The sequence below is a fragment of the Equus caballus genome, chromosome 4 (assembly GCF_041296265.1).
Source record: "Equus caballus isolate H_3958 breed thoroughbred chromosome 4, TB-T2T, whole genome shotgun sequence".
NCBI lineage: Eukaryota > Metazoa > Chordata > Mammalia > Perissodactyla > Equidae > Equus > Equus caballus.
Window position 1 is genome coordinate 40,175,001 of NC_091687.1, and position 23,315 is coordinate 40,198,315.

The following is a 23,315-nucleotide window of genomic DNA, read 5'->3' on the forward strand; positions in this document are numbered from 1 at the left end:
AGAAGTGAGGTGTACAGAGTGGTTTTATACCCCCAAAGAGGATGTTTCACATAGGATTGAAATGTCCCTTTTACAATAGTCGCGAGACTGCTTTGTTGGCACAGCGATTGATGGACACAGCAGGTAGGTCTGCTGTCTAGGTGGACACAGCAGGGTGGCAGGTCTGTTGTCTTGAGCTGGGTGGTCAAAGGTGAGCTGGGTGGTCAAATGTGAGCACAGCAGTCAGTTCCTAGCCTAAGGAAAGATACTTATCCCTAAGGAAATGCCAATGTGGGGGGAAGTTGCACCTTTATCTTAAGGGCATTTGTTTCTTGCCATAGTAAATGTTTAAAGCAGAAATACAATGCATGCTCAATGGGTACGGTCAGGCCCTTTTGGGAAAAAGTCAGGCCGAATTAGGTTTACACCAAATGGCTTCCTCATATACTCCAGTATAACCTATTGCTTGCCATTTCTATTTGTCAAACCTAATTCTACAACTGTGAAAGAAAAAAAAAAAGCACGCTGATTTGTGCTAAAGAACACTGAAAAAATGCAGGAATTGGAGGCACAGGTGGCTTGGGTGAAGAAGTATGGGAGATAAGTGAAAACAACAGAGATTGAAAAATCTGATGACTAAGATTGGCCAGATCCTCTGCCCCAGTCCGTGTGGCTGAGCTGTTGCTCCTCTTCTGTTCTGGCTAAAACAGGAAGTATATTATCAAGGCAAAGTGTGCCAGAAGCACGGGGACAGACAGCTGAGGGAAATGCTTCATTCTGGAAATGGGACTGGGTGAAAGTATACATACTAAATGATGAGACCTCCCCCAGCTTCCTTCCTCCTCTTAGCCTAAAAGATTAGACGTAAACATTCTGCAGTCGGGGTCCACAATGAAATTGCTTAGTCAGTTTCATGCTCCCGTGGAGCCTTCTGGTTGCCAAGCCCTACTATTATAAATAAGGCCAAAATAAGCATCTTTGTGTACCTGTCAGGAGTTATCCTTGGACAACATCTGTTAATTTTTTTAACCATAACCCACAGTAAGGAGTCATTTTATATATCACAACCTGGTATACACACAGACGTACATGGTGTATGTGTGTGTGTGTATGTATTATTTGAAACAAAAATTTCACAGAACTATGTAAACACAGTCTAATATTTTGTTGTTGTTGTTGAGGAAGATTAGCCCTGAGCTAACATCTGCTGCCGATCCTCCACTTTTGCAGAGAAAGATTGGCCCTGAGCTAACATCTGTACTCAGCTTCCTCTATTTTATATATGGGCTGCCACAGCATGGGGCCTTGATAAGCAGTGCATAGATCCGCACCTGGGATCCAAACCGGCAAACCCCTAGGCCACCAAAGTGGAGTATGCGAACTTAACTGCTGTGCCACTGGGCCAGACCCCAGTCTAATATTTTTATCTTATTAAAAGAAATAAGTTGGCCTTGTTACATTTTATTTAAATATAGAAGTAAATAAGTATATATAAAATATATATTAGATAAGAATATATATAGATGACTATATATAGAAGTAGAATTCCCAGGCCTACGATATATTCATCTTCAACATGAACAAATAGAAAATCACTTTACAAAATCATTGTTTCAATTATGTTTCCCACCAGGAATGTATAAGCATTTCATTTTGTGTTTCCAGTTCTTTTACCAACCTATTAAGTAGAAATGGCATCTATGACAGACACTATGTATGCTGACACAATCTTTATTTCTAAATCTTTTCTTTCTTCGTGTCTCAGCTAGGAAATCTTAAAAGGTAAAAACTCTATTCTCCAACTCTCCTTGCAGTTACAGGTAACTACATGATCTAATTCTGGCTAATGAGACATACCAAGCTTGCACTATGGAGCTGTAGCAGCCATTTTATGACCATGTGGGGGAAAACTACAATCTAAGAATGGCAGAGTATAAAAATAGGAGGAGCTCAGGACACTGATGACATTGTGTAGTTTATATAAGAGCTCTGGATTATCTCCTAGATTTATAGTTATGTGTTAAAAATAAGTCCTATTTAAGCCACATTTATAGGTTTTTTGGGTTTACTCCTCTTGAATTGCTCGTTCATTCCTATAATAGTGGCTTAGACTAAGTTATGCTATAGAAAAAAATCACCACAAAATTTGTGGCATATAACCACAAACATTCACTTACATGTTAGCTTCAGATTTGTTCCATGTCTTCATTCTGGGACCTAAGCTGAAGGAGAAGCTGCTGCCTGGGTCTTGTGGCAATGAGAACAAGCAGTGGTACAACCACATGATGGCTCTTAAAGCTTTGGTTCAGAAATATCGTGATTTTTTTTTTTTTTTTTTTGAGGAAGGTTAGCCCTGAGCTAACATCTGCTGCCAATCCTCCTCTTTTTGCTGAGGAAGACTGGCCCTGAGCTAACATCCATGCCCATCTTCCTCTGCTTTATACCTGGGACGCCTACCACAGCATGGCTTGCCACGCGGTGCCGTGTGTGTGCCTGAGATCCAAACCGGTGAACCCTGGGTCGCTGAAGCGGAATGTGCAAACTTGACCGTTGCGCCACCGGCCTGGCCCCAGAAATGTTGTGCTTTATTTCCACTCACATTTCATTGGCCCAAGCAAGTCAAATGGCCAACACTGGTATAAGTCGGCAAAGAAGTATGTCCTCCTATAGGGAGGGAGTGAACAATTGGGGATAACAATATAACCTATCACTGTATCCTTTTACTTTGTTCTTATCACTTTGTAGAAGTTCTTTATACATTCCCGATAGTAAACTTGTGAGTTTAACTTTTACACTTAGGTCTGGCATCCGTCTTGAATTAATTTTTGCGTATGGTCTGAGGGTAGGGGTCAAGGTTCAGTTTTTTCCATATGGATATCCATTTATTCTGGTGTCATTTGATGAAAGGACTTAACTTCTTCCCCATTGGATTGCCTTGGCACCTTTGCTGAAAATCATAATGCTATTTAATCGTGAGTCTATTTCTGAGCACTTTATTTTGTTCTATTAATCTGTTTGTTGAACCTTATGCCAGTACCACAGTATCTTGATTAAGTTAAGCATTGAAACCAGGTAATGAAATTATCTGATCTTGTCCCCTTTTTAAAAATTGCTTAGGATATTCTAGGGCTCTTGCAATTCTATGTTTAGTCTTCCAATCTATGAATATGGTTTATTTCTCCATTTAGTTAGGTCTTCTATAATCCCAACAATATTTGTTTCAGCATGGAAGTCTTGTACACCTTGAGTTAAATTTATTCCTGTTATATTTTTGACATTAAATGGAAATAGAATTTCAAAACTTTATTTTCTAATTGCTTGCTACTAATTTATAAAAATAGTTGATTTTTGTTTATAATTTTTGATGGTCTTTTAAGTTGTTTCCACTGTGTTGCTATAACAAACAATGCTGCAATGAATAATCTTGATCAAATTTATTCTAAATATATATTATTTAATATATAATCTAAATGTTGAATCCTGTAATTTATTACTTTCAAATACCACACTGATCATTAGATCTTGTTTTAAATAAATTTTTTAGAATTTTTGAAAAATACCAAAAAGAATAAAGGAAGAATTCCAAGTACAATTGCATATTTCTGCCACTCAGAGTTAACAGCATAATATATATTTCCTTAGTCTTTTTTCTATGGATGTGTATATTTTATTTTGTTGTAATTATATTCTATGTAATTTGATAATTACCTCATTTATTTATTATGAAAGCATTTTCCCACATAAAATAAAGTTTTAAAGATGATTTTAGTGACTGTATTCTAGCATTCTATTGAATGGATTTACCATAATTTACTTAATTGGAACCTAAACAGAGATTTGTTCATAGTTTCTTCAAAATCTAAAATTTGAAAGTAATTGAACTACTTGTAAATTGAGTGTTAGAATCCCTTTCTTTTTTCCATATATTTGAAAAGACTAGAAGTATACTGTCCCCTTAAATTGAAAATTAATAAAATACTCTTTTCAGTTGACTTCTTTATGATGAAAGATATTGAAAAGATTTTCTTTTAAATCCAAACTCCTTGTGGTTTTATTTTGTATTATTTTATTTCTTTATGTATTTATTGCATTGTAGATATTTCTGATATTTTTCTTTTTTTGAAGGAAATGTTAGTTCTCTTATTTCTTGAGTTATGAACGTCTAGTATATAAATATCCATGCATAGTAATAATATGTTTAGCTGAGGTCCAGAAAGGAAATGAACCAATTTAAAATTATTTCTAAAATTAGTGAGTTTCATACAAAGAATTTAAAATGAAATTTTGGAAGAGGGGTCCATTTTATGTTTTGGGAATAGAAAAACAATGATGTTTTTGTTTGCCTCAATTGTATCTAGAGAATGATGGAGTCAAGTAAAGAACCAGGCATTGTTACTCCCTTGGTTTCTCTCTCACTAGACTATTTAGATAGGATTGTGACATCAGAAGTTAAGCAGTCACTCATCTGTGCATCTCTTGATCTTCAAATAGCTTATTGTGATTAAAAAGACTATGACCTCAGAAGGAGATTGGCTGTGTCCCTTTTTTTGTTCTCTCTGCTCTCAGTATTGTCCTGTGTAATAGGTAGTGCTAATCACATCCCAGTACCCAGAGATTGGATGTTTATCTGAAAATGTACCACAGTTTAAAACTCCTAAAATGGAAATTTGATTAGATTTTTAACATGCACACACAGTTTCAGAAATTAGAAGAATCATACAATCTCATGCTTATTATAACTTATATACAACCTAGTAAAAAGACTATAGTATTAACAATTAAAAGAATCCTTTATTTGCTAGCATAATTATGATACTAGTGGTGTATATTAGCATATACTGTTTAAAGTTATAGATTTTAAACACTCAAGTACTTATCAGTGTTATCTTTTATGATCTTTTTAATTTTTCCTGGAGCTGTCTTAATGACGATATAAATTGTAAGAATCATCATAAACTACCTCTCAAAGGTCCTCTTTTAACAGGAAAACATGAGAAAACATCAGTTTGCATAAATATAATTTACTTCCTCTTAGTCTTGAAGTTCTATTGGGCAAAATGCACTGAATTGAAATTAGATCATCTTTTATTATTATTATTTTCTTTTCAAAGATTGGCCCTGAGCTAACATCTGTTGCCAATCTTTTTTTTTTTTCCCCCTTCTCAAAGCCCCACAGTACATAGTTTGATATTCTACTTGTAGGTCCTTCTAGTTCTGCAATGTGGGATGCTGCCTCAACATCGCTTATCGAGCTGTGGGTAGGTCCATGTCCAGGATCCAAACCGGTGAAACCCTGGGCCACTGAAATGGAGCACTCAGCCGTGAGGCTGGCCCTGTAACATTAGATTATCTTGACAAGTGGGGAACAACTATTTTAACAATATTGGATAATATTTTAAGCATATTTGTTATTATTTTATGTGTAAATTTTTGTTTAAAATGAACTAATTTTAACCAAACATTTTTTTCAAGTGAAGTAAAATATCCCTTGAGTACAGAAACTGTATCACACAAACACACTGGTAGTGAACATGGGTTTGGATTGATTGTTCTGTGAGTTCCCTGTAAATTATAGAAATCTAATTTAATGTTATTCAGATTCTTTAACATAGTGGATATAAAAGGCTAACACAGATTTTTCCTGTTTTAAATTTTAGTGTGTCCCTGGCATATATTTCCTTTTGTTTTGTATTTGCTTTGGTTTAATACACGTGGGTATTGATTTAGTTTAAGTAACTTTAGTTTTCAGGACTATTCAGAAATAAATTAGAAGGAGGTAATGATAAGACACTGCTTGAAAATTGTCCTACAACTTGGGTTTGGAGATTCATCACCTATCTAGTGGTCAGATTTTAAGCTCTTTCAACTGTCTTAAAGTTATGAACCAATAAGCAAGCAGAAAAGGGTTTCTGGGGGTAAAAAAAGGGAAAGTACACATATTTGTTAAATGCCTTGTATGTTAGACACTGTGCTAAGTACTTTACTTGCAATCTTATTTCTCACAATAACTTATGCCCATTGTATGGTCAAGGAAACAAAGGCAGAGAGATTAAATAAAAATTAGAATTCAAGTCTTTCTTCTAAGACTTTGTTTTTTTAGAATGCTTTAGGCTTACAACAAAATTGAGAGGAATATACAGAGATTTCTGGTATCCCCTGCTCCTACACATGCATGGCCTCCCCCATTACCAACATCACTTACAGAGTGGTACATGTATTACAATTGATGAACCTGTATTAACATGTCATAAACACTTGAAGTCCATAGTTTGTAGGTAACTATAGGACTCATTCTTGGTATTGTACATTCTTTGTGTTTGAATAAATGTATAATGACATGTAACCATCATTATAATATCATACAGAGTATTTTCAGTGCCCTAAAAATCCTCTGTGCTCTGCCTCTTGATCCCTCCCATACCCCCAACTCCTGGCAACCAGTGATCTTGTCACTGTTTCCAAGTTTTGCCTTTTCCAGAATGTCATATAGTTGGAATCATACAGTATGTAGCCTTCTCAGATTGGCTTCTTTTTTAGTAATCTGCACTTAAGGTTCTTCCATGTCTTTCCGTTGTTTGATAGCTCATTTCTTTTTAGTACTGAATAATATTCCATTGTCTGCACGTACTACAGTTTATTTATTCATACACCTACTGAAGGGCATCTTGTTTGCTCCCAAGTTTTAGCAATTATGAATGAAGCTGCTATAAACATCTGTTTTCAGGTTTTTGTGTGGAGATAAGTTTTCACTGCTTTGGGTAAATACCAAGGAGCTTGATTACTGCATTATATGATAAGAGTTTTGTGAGAAACTGCCAGAGTGTCTTCCAAAGTGTCTGTACCATTTTGTGATCCCACCAGCAATGAATGAGAATTCCTGTTGCTCCATATCCTTGCCAGCATTTGGTGTTGTCAGTGTTCCAGATTTTGGCCATTCTGATAGGTATGTAGTGGTATCTTATTATTATTTTAATTTGCATTTCCCTCATGATCTATGATGTGGAATATCTTTTAACGTACTTACTTATGGTTAAATATCTTCTTTGGTGAGATATCTGTTGAGGTCTTTAGCCCCCCCCCCTTTTTTTTTTTGGCTGAGGAAGATTCACCCTGAACTAACATCTGTTGCCAATCATCCTCTTTTTCCTTAAGGAAGATTCACCCTAAGCTAACATCTGTGCCAGCCTTCTTCTGTTTTGTATCTGGGTCACCACCACAGCATGGCTGCTGATGAGTGGTGTAGGTCCACACCTGGGAACCTAATCCGGGCCACCAAAGCGGAGCATGCCAAACTTAACCACTAGGCCACAGGGCCAGCTCTAGCCCATTTAAAAAATCAGATTGATTTCTTATTGTTGAGTTTTAAGTGTTCTTTGTATATTTTGGATAACGGTCCCTTATCATGCATGTTTTGTAAATATTTTCTCTCCTTCTGTGGCTTATCTTCTCATTTTCTTGACATTGTTTTTCAGAGAGCAGAAGTTTTTGATTTTAATGAACTCCAGCTTATCCATTATTTCTTTCATGGATCGTGCCTTTGGCGTTGTATCTGAGAAGTTATTATCATACCCAAGGTCATCCAAGTTTTCTTCTATGTTATCTTCTGGAAGTTTTATAGTTTTGAGTTTTACGTTTAAGTCTGTGATGATTTGGAGTTAATTTTTTTGAAGGTTATAAGGTTTGTCTAGATTCGGTTTTTTTGCGTGTTGTTGTCCAGTTGTTCCAGCACCAGTTGTTGAAGAGACTATCTTTGCTACATTGTATTGCCTTTGCTTCTTTGCCAAAGATCATTTGACTGTATTTATATGGATCTGTTTCTGGGTTTTCTATTCTGTTTTGTTCATCTATTTGTCTATTCTTTTGTCAATATCACTGTCTTGATTACCATAGCTTTATAGTAAGTCTTAAAGATGGGTAGCATCAATCCTCAAACTTTGTTCTTCTCCTTCAATATTGTGTTGGCTACTCTGGGACTTTTGCCTCTTCATATAAACTTTAGAATCACTTTGTCAATATCCACAAAATAACTTGCTGGGATTTTGATCGAGATTGTATTGAATCTATAGATTAAGTTGGGAAGAACTGATACTGTCTGTGAATATGGAATATCTCACCATTTTTTTAGTTCTTGTTTGATTTTATTCATCAGTTTTGTAGTTTTTCTCATATAGATCTTATACATATTTTATTAGATTTATACCTAAGTATTTCAATTTTTTGCATGCTTATTAAATGGTATTGTGTTTTTAATTTCAAATTTCACTTGTTCACTACTCATATTTAGGAAAGTGGTTGACTTTTGTATATTAACCTTGTATCCTTCAAGCTCGCTATAATTGCTTATTAGTTCCAGGAGTTTTTTTGTGCATTCTTTCGGATTTCCTACCTAGATGATCATGTCATCTGCGCACAAAGACAGTTTTTATTTCTTCCTTCCTGATCCGTATACTGTTTATTTCCTTTTCTTGTCTTACTTCATTAGCTAGAACATCAAGTTGGGTATTGAAAAGGAGTAGTGAGATGGTCATCCTTACCTTGTACCTATTCTTAGAGGGAAAGCTTTGAGTTTCTCACCATGAACTTTGATGTTAGCTGTAGGTTTTTGGTAGATGTTCTTTATCAAATTGAAATAGTTCCTTTGTATTCCTAGTTTATTGAGAGTTTTTATCATGAATGAGTGTTGGATTTTGTCAAATGCTTTTTCTGCATCTATTGATAAGATCAGGTGATTTTTCTTTTTTAGTTTGTTGATGTGATGGATTATGTTAATTGGTTTATGGATTACATTAATTGGGTTTTGAATGTTGAAACAATTTTAAAGCATTTTTTTTTTTAACATAAGATGAATTTATCAGGGGTCCCTAGACAGCCCTCAGCTTCAGTGATTTGCTAGGAGGACTCACAGGACTAAATTGTACTCACAGCTAACATTTATTACTGCAAAAGGATTCAAAGCAAAATCAGCAAAGGGAAAAGGTGCATGGAGTGAAGCCCAGAGGAAACCAGGAGCAAGCTTCCGAGAGTCCTCTCCTCTTGGAGTCAAACAAGAAGTACCTAATTCCTTCAGCATTGAATTGTAACGTGTGAAATGTTGCCTACCAAGGAAGCTCACTAGAGACTCATTGCCCAACGTTTCATTGAAGGCTGATCATGTAGGCACCTTCTGCTTAGCATGTACCAAAATTCCAGACTCCCAGGAGGAAAGCAAGTGTTTAGCATATACTATCATGTTTGTACAAACATTCCTGTCAGTTAGGGAATGCTGGGAACCCTCCTTAAATCCAGGTTTCCAGATACCAACCAAGGGCCAGTGCCTGCAAGCAGGCCTTTCTAAAGATAGCAATCTCAAACCTGCTGTTAACTTTTTTCTACACAATTTCCACTTGGCCAGGGCATCTTGACACCTATGCCTTTTAGAGGTTCAGAATTTAGGCCGAACCTCTAAATGATTAAATTTCATTAACCATAAAGATCTATCTTAGAAAGTCAGCTGGCTTCCTTCTTAAGTTTCTGTATTTAAATTTATTTTTCATCTAGCCTGAGGCATCAATTCAGACACAGCACAAATCTGACTGATGAGTTGAAAGTGACCTAAATGCCTTTTAGGGCTGAAGCAATGTCCTAATAGCATACACACAAAAGAAGTACAACTCCAGAAGCTACACATAATACCCCTGGAAACAAATAATTCACAACAGTGAGGATACCCCATGTAGGACATATATTAGGCAGTACAGTTAACAGGGCTCCAATGTGACCTCCTACTGTGGGATATCCTACCCTATGGTTCCCAGTCCAGTCCAATTAATTCGGTGCAGTATTTGGTTTCAAGAATGCCTGAAGGCGGACAGTTCCAAACAGATTTGCTTGTCCATGACATCAGTTCATCTGCCTCACAAGTATGGACCACACCTAAACATGTTCTGGATGGAAAGTGTAGGAACTGGGCCACCCTCGGCTGTCTCATCGTCAGGGCTATCAGGTGTGATCATAGCTTAGGAGTCAGTTTGAATACAAAATGCTCACAGCTTCTTGGAAAGGTAGCATGGGGAGTTTTCCTTCAGGAAGAGGACAGTACTTTCAAGAATAGTTCTGAAAAACAAAGATCATTAATACTCTTTCCCATGTTTCCCCAGGTGCCAGGTTTTTGTTTTGTCTCTGTTGTTAATGAAATTGGTATGTCTCATTTTAACAATCATAACTTTACATTTTTTCAATCATTCCCTATTCTTACCCAGATATTTTGTCCACAAGGTCTGGGTGCAAGTGGGACAAAACCGTTTTCATAGAAAAACATTTTTTATATAATTTAACCAGAAAGACACATTATGTTCAGGAATTGGTCAGGATTAAATCCTGACTATTCAAAAAGTATCAAAATGGGTTTACGTAACTTGCCCCATCTTTTCTCCTGACTAAGTTTTTAGTGAGCAGCCTAGAAAAAATCAGTCCCCTTTTTTTGACAGCTGTATTTAATAATCAAAGTGACTCACTGAGGTGTGTCTACCAGGAGAAAGGTGGGGGAAGTACAGTCAAGCTATCCGTCCATTGTTGTAAATTCTAACTAATCTGGAAGCCTGAACACAAGTCAATAGCAGTGAGCCGTCCCCCAGAGGGAGTCCAGAATCTGGTCTGACAGGAGGGGGTGAAGGGGTCACATTTCTTGTGATGTGCCCTCCCCCAATTTACAGCTTTTGGCAGGAATCACAAGATAGGAATGCAGTTAGCCTCTGCATCAGAAATATAGAGACGATCAGTAGCTTAAATTTAGATGGTCCCATTAGAGAATAAGCTGTTTCTTGTGGGCATGTGGATGTGACCCAGACAATCCAGGCAGCGTCCATTGATGTTTTCATAGTTTAGGGCCCTGCAGAGGGGTGTCCTAAATCTGTAACACTCCGAGTCAGAATTCTGTTCATTGAGCCTGTGTCTGCTTTCAGTTCAGTGGAGCTCGTGGTGAGGCTGAAATAGCCCATATCAGACAGTTTTGGGTTTTAGCTTAGAGTCAGGCCCAGGTAATAAGGATGTGTGAATGCAGAACTGCAAAAAAGCTAGTAGCTAGTCTTTTGCAAAGCCAAGACTCTACAAGGCCAGACAGCTGTGTTCCAAGTCCAAGTGACAAGCAGGGTTTTCTTAGCCCTTTTATCTTGTCAGTCTTAAGAGTCCAGATGGACCCTCTCAAAAATATGCACAGTGAAAATCATCAGCCTCTAAGAATCAGATATTTGATTTCATAAGAGCTCATTAGCAACTAAAAACTGCTTTTAAAACTCCAAAAGTGTACCTGCATCTAGAGATTGCCTCTTTTTTTATGTTGTTTCTTTTTTTGCAGAGGCTCCAATAGGCAAAACTCATCAGTAATAGAAACTTGCTCTGTTTCTAATATTCAAAGACTTTAAATTCCAATCTGCTCACCAACAGCAAAAAGCAAGGGAGTTTTGTCCCATTACCATTTTTTCTTTTCAGCTTTTCCTGATCAGGATAATCCCTCTAGCAATTATAAAATTACAAGCATATAACATTTTACATTAGTTTTATTTTTCATACATCCAGGTGTAGTAGCCACAAAATGCAAAAGCATTTTTTGAAAATTTGCCTTTTTTTCTCATTGCAAATTTATTTAAATATCTCTAGAAGTGAATTTACTATTTACATGGTTAACATTATAGCTGTGTGTGTGTGTGTGTGTGTGTGTGTGTGTGTTGGGCTGCGGGTATATCCTGGCCGTAGTGCAAGAAAGTTAGGGTTGCTGCATCAGCAACTATGTTAAAGAAACTGTTGGAAGTTATCCTCCTCTTCTTTTTCTCCCCCTTTGTGTTTATCTAAAGCTTTGCTCCAGTCCTGGGAGCTGATTTCACCTGTTTTCCTTCTCACTTGTAAAAGAGGACAAAGTAAACTTTTTAACATTTTGGCCCACCCAAAGCTCACCTTTGGGAATGTTTGAGCCCTCTATCCTCCCACCTGTAGGAAAGAACAAAAACCAAAGATATCACTTGGATAAACTTACCCCCACCCACCTTTAACCAGTACAACTGAAAGCAGCCAAAGGATCAGCAAGCCAGTTCTCCTGGGAATGGGTCTATCATTTTCAAATTCCCTAGGCAACTTTTATCCCTCATAAAAGAAAGCAGCTCACCTGCTGTTTCATATTATGGATAACTCCATAGCTACCCAGGCACCAAAATTTCTTCATTCCCCACTTCCTCATTCTTTCATTTCCCAAACAATGCTTTCACCATATTTTAGTGAGTCTGGATAGTCTATCAAATCACACTTCTGACACCACTATGTTGTGGGGGATGGTCCTCAAAATCACCCCTAATTTCAGTGATTTACTTGGAGGATTTACAAGATGCAACATGTACTTGTACTCACAGCCAAAATTTATTACAGCAAAAGGATATGAAGAAGATCAGCAAACGGAAAAGGCGGATGGGGCAAAGTTCAAAGGGAGCCAGACGCAAGTTTCTAAGAATCCTCTCCTCATAGAGTCAGACAGGATGTGCCTAATTCTACCAGCATCAAATTGTGACAATACATGTGAAATATTTTCTACAAATGAAGCTCACTAGAGACTCAGTACCCAAAATTTTTACTGAAGGTTGGCACGCTCTGCCTAGCATGTGCCAAAATTCCAGACTCCCAGAGGAAAAGCAAGTGTTTAGCACATATCACGTTGTGTGGGTACATTGAGCCACTCCTGTCAGTTAGGGAATGGTATGAACTCTCCTTAAATCCAGGTTTTCAGACACCAGCCAAGGGCCAATCTTGCAAGTAGGCCTTTCTAAGGAAGTCATCTCAGGCCTGCAGTGTTAACTCTTTTCTGCACAATAGGGTAGAACATCTTCAGACAAACAGGGCTGAAATTGTAATATTGAATAAACTTAGTTAAACTTGATAAATTCCTTTAGGTTCAACAGGACAATGGATAAGAAACAATAAGAGCCTCTAGAAGCTAAATAGTATTATACCTTGACACATTATAATACTTCTAAATTTTTCCCCCAAGACAATAATAATTTTAAATGAGTACCTCACAATGAAGGATACAGCAAAGCCAGGAAGACTCACTGACTTTGAAACAGTGGGTGATAGAGAAGAGCCTTTTCCAATGAAAATAATCTAAAAACATTTTCATTATGGCAATTTTATATTTGTTCTTTGAGGTTAGTTTGAGAAAGCAAATTATTTTCTTTTAATATTATTTTGTAAACTTTTATTAAATTTGAATGTACATAATTGTTAGAGATTTGTTAGGTAGCAGTTCTATTCTCTGAAGTGTAAACACAAAATTTCTAATTACAATTCACTTTTAAAAAATTTCAAGCATTTCATACAGCTTACAAATAGTAAAAATTAATCATTACTTTTAAAAACAATATTTGGTTATAAATTTCTAAAATTCCATAAATAGTATATAATTTTTATCTTTTTAAAAATTGAGTGTACAGTTAAGTTTAGGAAGCCTTACTTTGAGGCTAAAGGTTTGCCTTTTGGGGTATAAATAATTTTGTTTTTTTCTCAATTGCTTCGGCTTTGAGGCTTTGGTTTCGTAATACCAAGATAAAACATTACCAATTTAACATTTTCACTTATGTGTATGAAATAAGGACAATGCAGCATTCAAAAATTATGAAAGCAAATACTGCTGAATAGTCAGAGATGCCAAAGTTGCTGAAATTAAGCTATTCGCTGACAGCAGCATAGCATTAGAGCCTGAAATATTAATTTTTCAACACTGTATGAAATTCTGAATTCAAAATTTGAAAAGTACTTGTGAAGGGGCAATTAAAGTATAACACATAACATTTTGAGTAGTTGGAAAGTCAAATGTATGAAACCTGCATATTGCCTAAGAAGAATTTCAGCTATCTGAAAAATTTACTTGTGTGGTTAATTCTGAGTTCTGTGATCATTATAGATGATTATGTTTTAATAGGAAATAAAGTAGGAATAATGTTTCATCTACAGTAGTTCTATCCCAAGTTTGGACAGTTTTCTACTTCTGAGCCTCATGTTAGCTATTTTCAGTGTTCATTTGCCAGTTTGGCAAAAAAACAATCAGCTGCTGCCCTTTGCAGCTTTTTTCATTCCTTCCTTTTCTAACTGCAGCATCCTTTTCCACACTGTGAAAGCTATATAGATATAAAAGATAGCCAAGAGCAGCCAGATTATATTGGATTATCTTTTTCTTGGTTGCTGAGAAGCTTCAGCAGCCAAACTGCCACATAGAATACTTTAGTACTAGCATAATACGTATGTGTTTGTGTATCCATTTTATTTTGAATGCTACCATATTAAGACACTGTAATAACAGCAAAGTGAATTTTAATTCTGGAATGCATATTACAGGGAAGTTGCTTTCTTTGTGAAAAGATTTTTCTCAACTCAGATCATTTTCACAGTACTCTAATACTCGTGAGTTTTCCTGTAGACAGTGGTATTCACGAACTTCTTCCGGGAGCCACTAAGAGTAAAGCCACATTTGACTTAGACTTAATATGCAGTTCGGCAAGCTGAACCCTAAATCTCTTAAACCGTGCTTCATTTTTAGCAGCATTTTAGACTAAGACTTCTTGCTCCCTGCCAAAGTTACGTGAATGTGTGTGTCTGTGTGTGTTTTGCATTTATTCCCAATGTAAGATTCTGTCTCCTGCTCCTGGCTTTGTACTCAATTATGCATCCCTTTCACTTAGTATTTGTAAGTGCAGTTACATAGGAGAGACCTTTGTTAATATTGGCAGTGATCTAGAAAAATAGTGAAAATGGAATTAACCTTGCTTCAGAAGATAGGTGAAAAAAATATAATTTTTTAACTTGCCAAAGGTCAGACACCGAATAAGTGATAAAGTCTAGACTATGAGCTATATATCATTCCTGATACAGAACGTAGAGTTGATGACATTTTTCTTAAGGTTTCACTGTCTTTTAAAAAGAATGAATATGGAGTTCTTTGAAGGCGGCAAATGACTCTTTACCAATGGCTTGCAGATCCTGATGGGGAAGAGAGGTAAAATTTAAGTACCAGCACATAGTTATTATATACTTTACCTAGATAATCATGGCAATCCTGCAGGTAGGACAATCCTTATCCCCATATGACACGAGGAAATTGAGGTATGGAATTTAAATGATTTGTGCTAGAACAAGGAAGTAGTAGATGGGGGATTCCAACCCAAATTGTTCTACTATGTTATACTCCTTCCATCAAGTTAGGGGTTGGCAAACTATAGCCCATGGACCAAATCTCCCTGCCTACTTTTGTAAATGAAGTTTTATTGGAACACAATCCACATCCATTCTATTATATATTGCCTCTGGCTTTCAAGCTACGGTGGCAGAGATCATGTGACTAACCAAGCCTAAAATGTTTAACATCTAGCCCTTTACAGAAAATTTGCCAACATTTGCTGTAAACCCTACATTGCTTAGAGGTGCTGTGAACTGAGTGTGCATTCAGTAATATAAATTTCAGTTTTACTGAAGCATTAGACTTGGACAAGAGCAACAAAGAAGATTCTCCATAATCCAATGAGGAGGCAAAAGTATTGGCTAACAACAAGCCATGAGTGTTCAAAAGCTTTTAGTGTTAAATTTGAAAAGATAGACTGGGGTGATTTAAATGTAGTCCTTTCTATTCCCATGATTTTATGCATTATAACTCATTAAAAATCAATACTTATAAAACATTACAGTTTTCTTGTGAAGGTAAGTCTAAATTGCTTTTTTTTTGGTGAATGTAAATTAACATTTCAATAGTATATTTATGATGTTTAAACTATACCTCCAGTTTTGTTAATGTTTACACTCATAAGTTTTTGTTTATTAGAAAGTATAATATAGCTTAAATTTTTAAAATTTGTTATAGTAATAGGATTAAGATCAAGGGGTGTATGTTGGAGGGTCAGGGGTGCGCAGAGTCCAGCTGCTGCAGTGAGTAACCTTCCAGTAAGATTCTTAGTAGACTTTCGCCAGTTTGATATCATATTTCTAAAGACTTTCTTTATTGCCGGTCAATCAGATTCAGCCTTTTTATCTTAAGTCATTTTCCTGAGGAATTACACCAATTTCGTCTTACTGTAGTACCTTCTTTTTTTTTTTTTAACTTTTTTTTTTTTTTTGAGGAAGATCAGCCCTGAGCTAACTACTGCCCATCCTCCTCTTTTCCCTGAGGAAGACTGGCCCTGAGCTAACATCCATGCCCATCTTCCTCTACTCTATATGTGGGACGCCTACCACAGCATGGCTTTTGTCAAGCGGTGCCATGTCCGCACCCGGGATCCGAACTGGCAAACCCGGGCCGCCAAGAAGCAGAAGGTGCGAACTTAAGTGCTGCGCCACCAGGCCGGCCCCTGTAGTACCTTCTAATAATGCTTTTGTTGCTGTTGTTGGTTCCTAAAAACTGTATGGACTTTTACAAACAGCAGTTCTCCAGTCTTTGACATCCCAGTTCTTAAAAGAAGAAAAGGTGGGGGAAAGTTGACATTAAGTTACTTAAAGTTTTTAAAATTTATGTTTTCTTAGCGTTATTTTTTGGGGCCACCTGTATCTTGTTTAATGCCCATGATATTCCAGCATCCATATGAGGTATGAAAGAATAGCAAATAAGTTTAATACAAGATTTCCATCATCATTTTATGGTCAATTCAGGGTAGGCTTTTAGGTTATTTAGTGTAGAAGGCAGTTATTTATTTACAGCAAGCCATGAATGTTCAAGAGCTTTTATGGTTAAATCTGGGAGTATAGGCTGGGAGGATTTAAATGTAGTCCTTTCTATTCCTATGATTTTATGAATTATAATTAGTAAAAAATCAATACTATAAACATTTTTCATATAGAGAAGTATAAGGTATTTCTTATATTGATGAACTTTATAGTCTTAAGTGGAAGAGAAGTTATATTTTATCAGTTATGAGTTGTGGAACTTTATATACATTATCAAATTTAATCTTTACGATGGCCCTCTAAAATGAGTGTGATTTTCTTGGTGAGAAAACCAAGGTTATCATTAATAGACTTGCCAAGATCCTAGGTCTGTCTAGCTTAAAAGCTCTTTCAACTCACTACACTCCATTGCATTAACCAGTCTGTCAGAGAGAACAGGATATATACATAACACTAAATTACAGTGGCCAAGATTAAAGTCAAAATAATAATCATGTTAATATCATATAATAATAATAATTCTCATCATTTCAGAAGTGGGAAATATCATTAAGAACCACGATGACCTGAAATTAAGTTGAGAAAGTTAAGACTGAAGCCATACTCTTAGGATGAGATTCTAAGGGTCAGCCCTACCTAGCTATCCACCCTTACCTCTGCTTATTCTCCTATGCAAGTCCCCAGCTTCAGGCAAACTCATTGTTTTTAAAAACATTTTGGTACAGCCTTAGTTATGCACTTCCTAAGAGTTTGACTATATCCTGCCATCTGTAGGAAGCCATTGAGGATTTCATAGAAGGTAAATCCTAAAGATTACCACTACCCCTTTACCTACATACTTACATGATCAAATCCTGAACCCTATATCACTGAAGCTGACTATACACCCTAGGCTCTAGGTGAGGGCAAGGCATGCCTTTTTCCTTACTCCCCTCCAAATGAGGTGTTTTAATGTCATGGAAGCTTTAGGGACATGGCTGGACCTAAGTACTAGGGTTTGTACCTTTTGGTGGCAGGAATGCAGATAGGGCTTAGGTTCAGGCAGCTGGTCTAACCATTTTTCCCCCCTCTTCCTCTGTCTTTTCTCGCTGTCAGAGAACTCTAGGCTAGAGGGGCCTGTAGACCTTGTGATTTACACATGGCACAGCTTTAATACTCTGGGGTAAGAGAGGCATAGGGGTTAGCAGTTTGGTACCAAAGTTAATAGTAAATAGCATTAATTTTTCTTGGAGTGTCCTTCCTACTTATACTCCAGTTAGAAACTGGCCTTCAAGGATTTGTGAATTTAGAATGTCGTTCTTATTTTATTCCATTTGTTATTTTATTCTATTGAATAATTAACAAGCCAGACTGCTATATTTATACACTCTTTAAGGGTTTCTTTCAGGAAATACTGTTCAAAATATATCAACAATCCAAACACTTTTCATCACCTTAATTTCTAGAGTGCTGGTCCAAGAAACTGTCACCTGTTGCCCAGATTACCCTGGTAGCCTCCAGATTGGTCTCTCTCTTTCCATCTGTGCCTTCCCATAGTCTGTTCTCAACACAGGAGCTAGGAGAATCTTTTTTTTTTTTTTAACCTTTTTATTTTGAAGTAATTTTAGACTTACAGAAAAGTTGCAAAAATAGTGCAAAGAATTCCTGCCTACCCTTTACCCAGCTTGCCCTAATGTGAACATCTTGTATATCAAAACTAAGAAATTGAGTTTGGTACAATATTACTAACTAAACTATATGCTCTATTTAGGTTTCAGCAGTTTTCCATTAATAACTTTTTTTCTGTTCCAAAATCCAAACTAGGATCCCACATGGCATTTATTGTCACATCTCCTTAGTCTCCTCTCATCTGTGAACAGTTAGGTAGTCTCTTTGTGTCTTTCAAGGCCTTGACACTTCTGAAAAGTACTGGCCAGTCATTTTGTAGAGTGTCCCTCAATTTGTCTATTTTCTCATATTTAGATTGATGTTATGCATCTTTCTTGAGAATACTACAGAAGTAATGTACCCTTTTTTAGTGCATCAAATTGAGGAAATAAGGTCAATATTTTACTGTTGGTGTTAACCTTGATCGCTTGGTTAAGGTGGTATTTCCCTTGTTTCTCCACTGTAAAATTGCCATTTTTCACTTTGTAATTATTAAATATCTTGGGGGAGATACTTTGAGTCTATACAAATATCCCATTTTTCCTCAAACTTTTGCCCACTAATTTAAAAGTCTGTCTAGCTAACAAGTACAATAAGGCAAGAAAAGAAATAAAAGGAATGCAGGTTTAAAAGGAAGAAATAAAACTACCTCTATTTGTAGAAGACATGAGTCTACTTTAGACAATCCAAAAAAATCTTCCAAAAAAACCTCCTAGAATAAGTGAATTTAGCAAATTTATAGTATACAAGGTCAATATACAATTTCAGTTGTTTTTCTATGTATTAGTAATGAACAACAGGAATTGAAATTTTTTTTATAGTACCATTTATAGCAGCACCCTCAAAGAATAAATACTTAGGTATAAATCTAACAAAATATGTGTACCATTTGTATGATGCGACCTATAAAACGTTGATGAAAAAAATCAATCAAAGTAGATGTAAATAAATGGAGAGAAATACCATATTCATGGATTGGGAGACTCAATATTGTTAAGATGTCAGTTCTACCAGTAATCAAGACAATATAGTATTGCTGAAAGAATAGACACAGAAAAATGGAACAGAATAGAGTCCAGAATTGGATGCACACAAATATAGTCCATTGGTTTTTGACAAAGGTACAAAGGCAATTTAATGGAGAAAGGACACTCTTGAACAAGTGGTGGTGAAACTATTGGATATTCATCCATAAAACATAATGGACCTCAATTTATACGTCAAACCTTATATAGAAATTAACTCAAAATGGATCACAGGCTTCAATAGAAAACCTAAAACTAAAAAACTTCTAGAAGAAAATATAGGAGAAAATTTCTATGACCTAGGTTAGGCAAAGAGTTTGACATATGACTCCAAAAGCACAATCTATAAATGGAAAAAAAATGATAAATTTGACTTTATCAAAATTTAAAACTTTTGGTCTGTGAACAACACTATTAAGAGAATGAAAAGAGAAGCTACAGACTAGAAGAAATATTTGCAAATTGTATTTCCAGTGAAGGACTTTTTTACAGAATACAGTCATGTATCATTTAACAGGAATACATTCTGAGAAATGTATCATTAGGCGATTTTGTCATTGTGCAAGCATCATAGAGTACTCTTACACAAACCTAGATGGTATAGCCTACTACACATATAGGCTGTATGGAACTAATCTTATGGGACCTCTCCCATATATGTGGTTCGTTGTTGACCAAAACATTGTTATGTGATGAGCTCAAATTCAATAGTAATCCATCTTTAAAATTGGCAAAAGATCTAAACGGACGCTTTACAAATTAAGATATATTCATGGCAAATACACTTATGAAAACATGCTCAACATTGTTTGTCATTAGGGAAATGGAAATTAAAACCATTGTGAGGTACCACTACAGATTTATTAGAATTGCTACCAAAAAAGGAAAAAAACTCCTGACGGTTCTAAATGCTGACCAAGATTCAGAGCAACTGTAACTCTCATATGTGGCTGAAAGGAATGAACTGGTGCATCTACTCTGGAAAACAGTTCAGTGGTTTCTTATAAAGTTAAACATAGAACTTACCACATGTCCCAGCAATTCTGCTCCTGGATGTTTACCCAAGAGAAATTAAAACATATTCACACGAAATCTGTATGTAAATGTTTTAGTGGCCTTATTAACAATTGCCAGATACTAGAAACAACCAACATGTCCTTTAATATGTGACTGGTGAGTCAAACAGTGATCATCCATATAATGGATGGATACAATGGAGTAGTACTCAGCAATAAGAAGGATTGAACTATTGATTCATGCATTAACAAGGATAAACCTTAAATGCATTTTTCTAAAAATGCTAAAGCCTGAGAAAGATCTAGCTCAAAAACTTGTAATGGCTCCGTATTGCACACGGGATAAAATCAATGCCTTACATTGTTTCTCTCTTTACTTCCACTAGAATATAAACTTCATAGGTACAGTCATTTTCATTTGTTTATTTATATTTGTTGGCTGAAGGAAGGTATTAATACTGTTGGTTTACAGATGAGGACAAAACTCAAAGAGGTTAAGTTACTTGGTAAAACAGAAACAGAATTTGAGCACAGGTCTTTTCAACTCCTGCTACACTTCTCCTTGCCATCACCCTTCTTGGCAACACCTTTGGCTTTGCATAGTTTAAGAATTAGTCCGTGATCCTCAACTCACTTGTGTATTATAATCTACTGGGAAGCTTTTAAAATTCTTACTCTGGCCTTGTTCTCCCTAGATGAGTTGAAATCACCTCCCCAGGTGATTCTGGTGCATAGTGACAAATGAAAATTATTACAGGTTAATAAATGCTTGTTGAATGAGAGAATGAACAGAGTCGATAGCTTAATATATTATTTGCCCACATGGTTTTTGTCTGCTGTAGTATATTGACTTTTCCTGGATTTTTTTCCTTCTATCTTTATTTCTTTTTTTACTTTATCTCCTGAAAGTTCTCTTAGAGTCTCTTTTTAAACCATCTTTTCCTTTTCTCTAAGTATTATTACAGTAACAATTAGAGCATTTCTGTGGACTTTGAGCTTTTGGAATCTTCTTCCTAGAGAGACATCTCTCTGATTTCAACCTGGAGCTGGGCGGGGTTGGGACCTACTGTTTGAATGAACTTTCTGCTTGTTTCTTTTCTGGCTAAAGAAAAGTTTACTTATGGGTTTAAGATTGTTATTTTTATCAATAGTGCAGACAGCTGCAGAAGGATGGATTGAGTGTGTGTGTGTAATATTGAATTTTCTTCTAGTTAATTGAAGAATGGGAGCCAATTATTTTGTTTAGGTCAACAACTTCAATCCATAATCATGACTTTAAAAATAATTTTGTGAAAACATAAATTAGGGGTTGGTTATTTATTTCTGAAGAACTTCATCTTCTGTAAAAGATTTCTGGGAGTAGTTTGTTAGTTTAAGTGCACTTGAGTTTTTGTTGCAGATTATTAACCTATGAATGGGAAAGTTGAGAGACAAAGATTTAAACCTAGAGTTATAGAGCCCTTCACAATTAAAAGTTAATTAGAAATTAGGGAAGGCTTTCTGGAGTCCATTGACAGGCTACATTTTTCTTATTTTTTTCATTAAATACTTATCAAATGCTGTGCTTTCCTAGTGAAAGATGATGAGGATTTGCCTAGATTTTCCTGTAAAACTTAGAAGCCTAAAATAAGGAATTATTTTCACTTCTCTGATAATCCATCTGCAGCCTCATGAAGCACTATGCATAGATTTACCTTGGAGTTGGAGAAATATTACTTAAGGGTTTGATTCAAACAAGGAGGGAACAATCACTTCAGGTTATACTAGCTGTGGCTATGAAGAAGCAAAAGGACACATCTGGCAAATTTCTAGGCAAGTCTTGTGAGACTAAATCTGAGGGGGAGTGGAGCTATGACTGTTTTAAGTGATGCATTTCCTGGTGACTCTCAGGCTTATTGAACTTAAATTTTAAAAATGAAACAGACTTGAAAATAAAAGAGGACTACAAAAAGGTTTCTAGATGCCGTTATGCTTTTCAACGAGTGACAGTGATATTTAATGCACATTTAGAGTATTATTGATTTTTTAAAGTATCTTGTTATTTTAAATAAGTACCCCAAGATATCATTGCTTTCTTAAATATTTCTTTTTTTACATGTTGGATAGAAGTTGTTTTTCTTATAGAACATTTCACTAAAGTAATGTAAATCAAAGAAGATGTGTTATGTGTTAATCTAACCTAAAACTCTGAAAATGTTTATGGTTTGAGCTACATGCTATCAGAGTAGAAAGATAAGACCAAAACAACTGAAAGTTTCCAAATCCTTAGGAAAGACTCTTTCGAACCCCCATGATATCCTTTATATTTGGTTATAGATAAAAATATACAATAAACTTAGTGGAGTTCTCATTAGGGATAATAAACTCTTAAAATGCTTAAAGCAGTACAACAAAACACAAATTATTTCACTGAGAATAAACACATGGCTCTTAGATTCTGTGAAAAACAAAAGAAATAAATAAAATAACATCCAGTCTGTACCTGAAAAATCTCCCACTGGCAATAGTATATTGTGATAAGTAAAGGGTGTGTGAGGGAGGGATTTACTCGTGTCATTCAAGATGGGATGATAAAGGAGTAGTACTTTAGCCTAAAGGTTCAGCAACCCTCTGGAAAGCTAAATAAAAATGTAAAAATTATGAGGAATGATCTAATTTGTGTATATAAATATTTGTAGTGTATATAGGTATACAAATATATTTACATATATTATAAACAGGGTGGTTATTTTTCAAAACGCTAATAGTAGTTATCTTCCAGTAAATAAACTATGGGTTTTTTGTCCTTTTTCTTTATTCATGTTTTCAAAAATTACTACTATGCATATGTATTTGTATATTTAAAATAAAAAGTCAATAACAAAGAACCTTTAAAGGACCCAAATGGTGACCTCATTAACTATTGATGTGGGCCAGAAAATGTGCCTCTCTACTCTAAAAGAGGCTTAGCAGGTGTCTTACCCTGCCTGCTCACCTTTATCTC

At 35.8% G+C, this 23,315-nt stretch overlaps 1 protein-coding gene across 3 annotated transcripts in view; it reads left to right on the forward strand.

The window, feature by feature from the left end:
- Positions 1-23,315, forward strand: part of ANKIB1 (ankyrin repeat and IBR domain containing 1) — a 134,375-nt gene that overhangs the window by 21,327 nt on the left and 89,733 nt on the right. The window contains exon 1 of one of the 3 annotated variants that reach the window (XM_070265662.1): positions 16,157-16,296. The exons of the other annotated variants lie outside the window; for them this stretch is intronic. The gene's annotated coding sequence lies outside the window, so the exon portion shown is untranslated. Of the gene's footprint in view, positions 1-16,156; positions 16,297-23,315 lie in introns of those variants that run through there. 3 annotated transcript variants of the gene reach the window in all.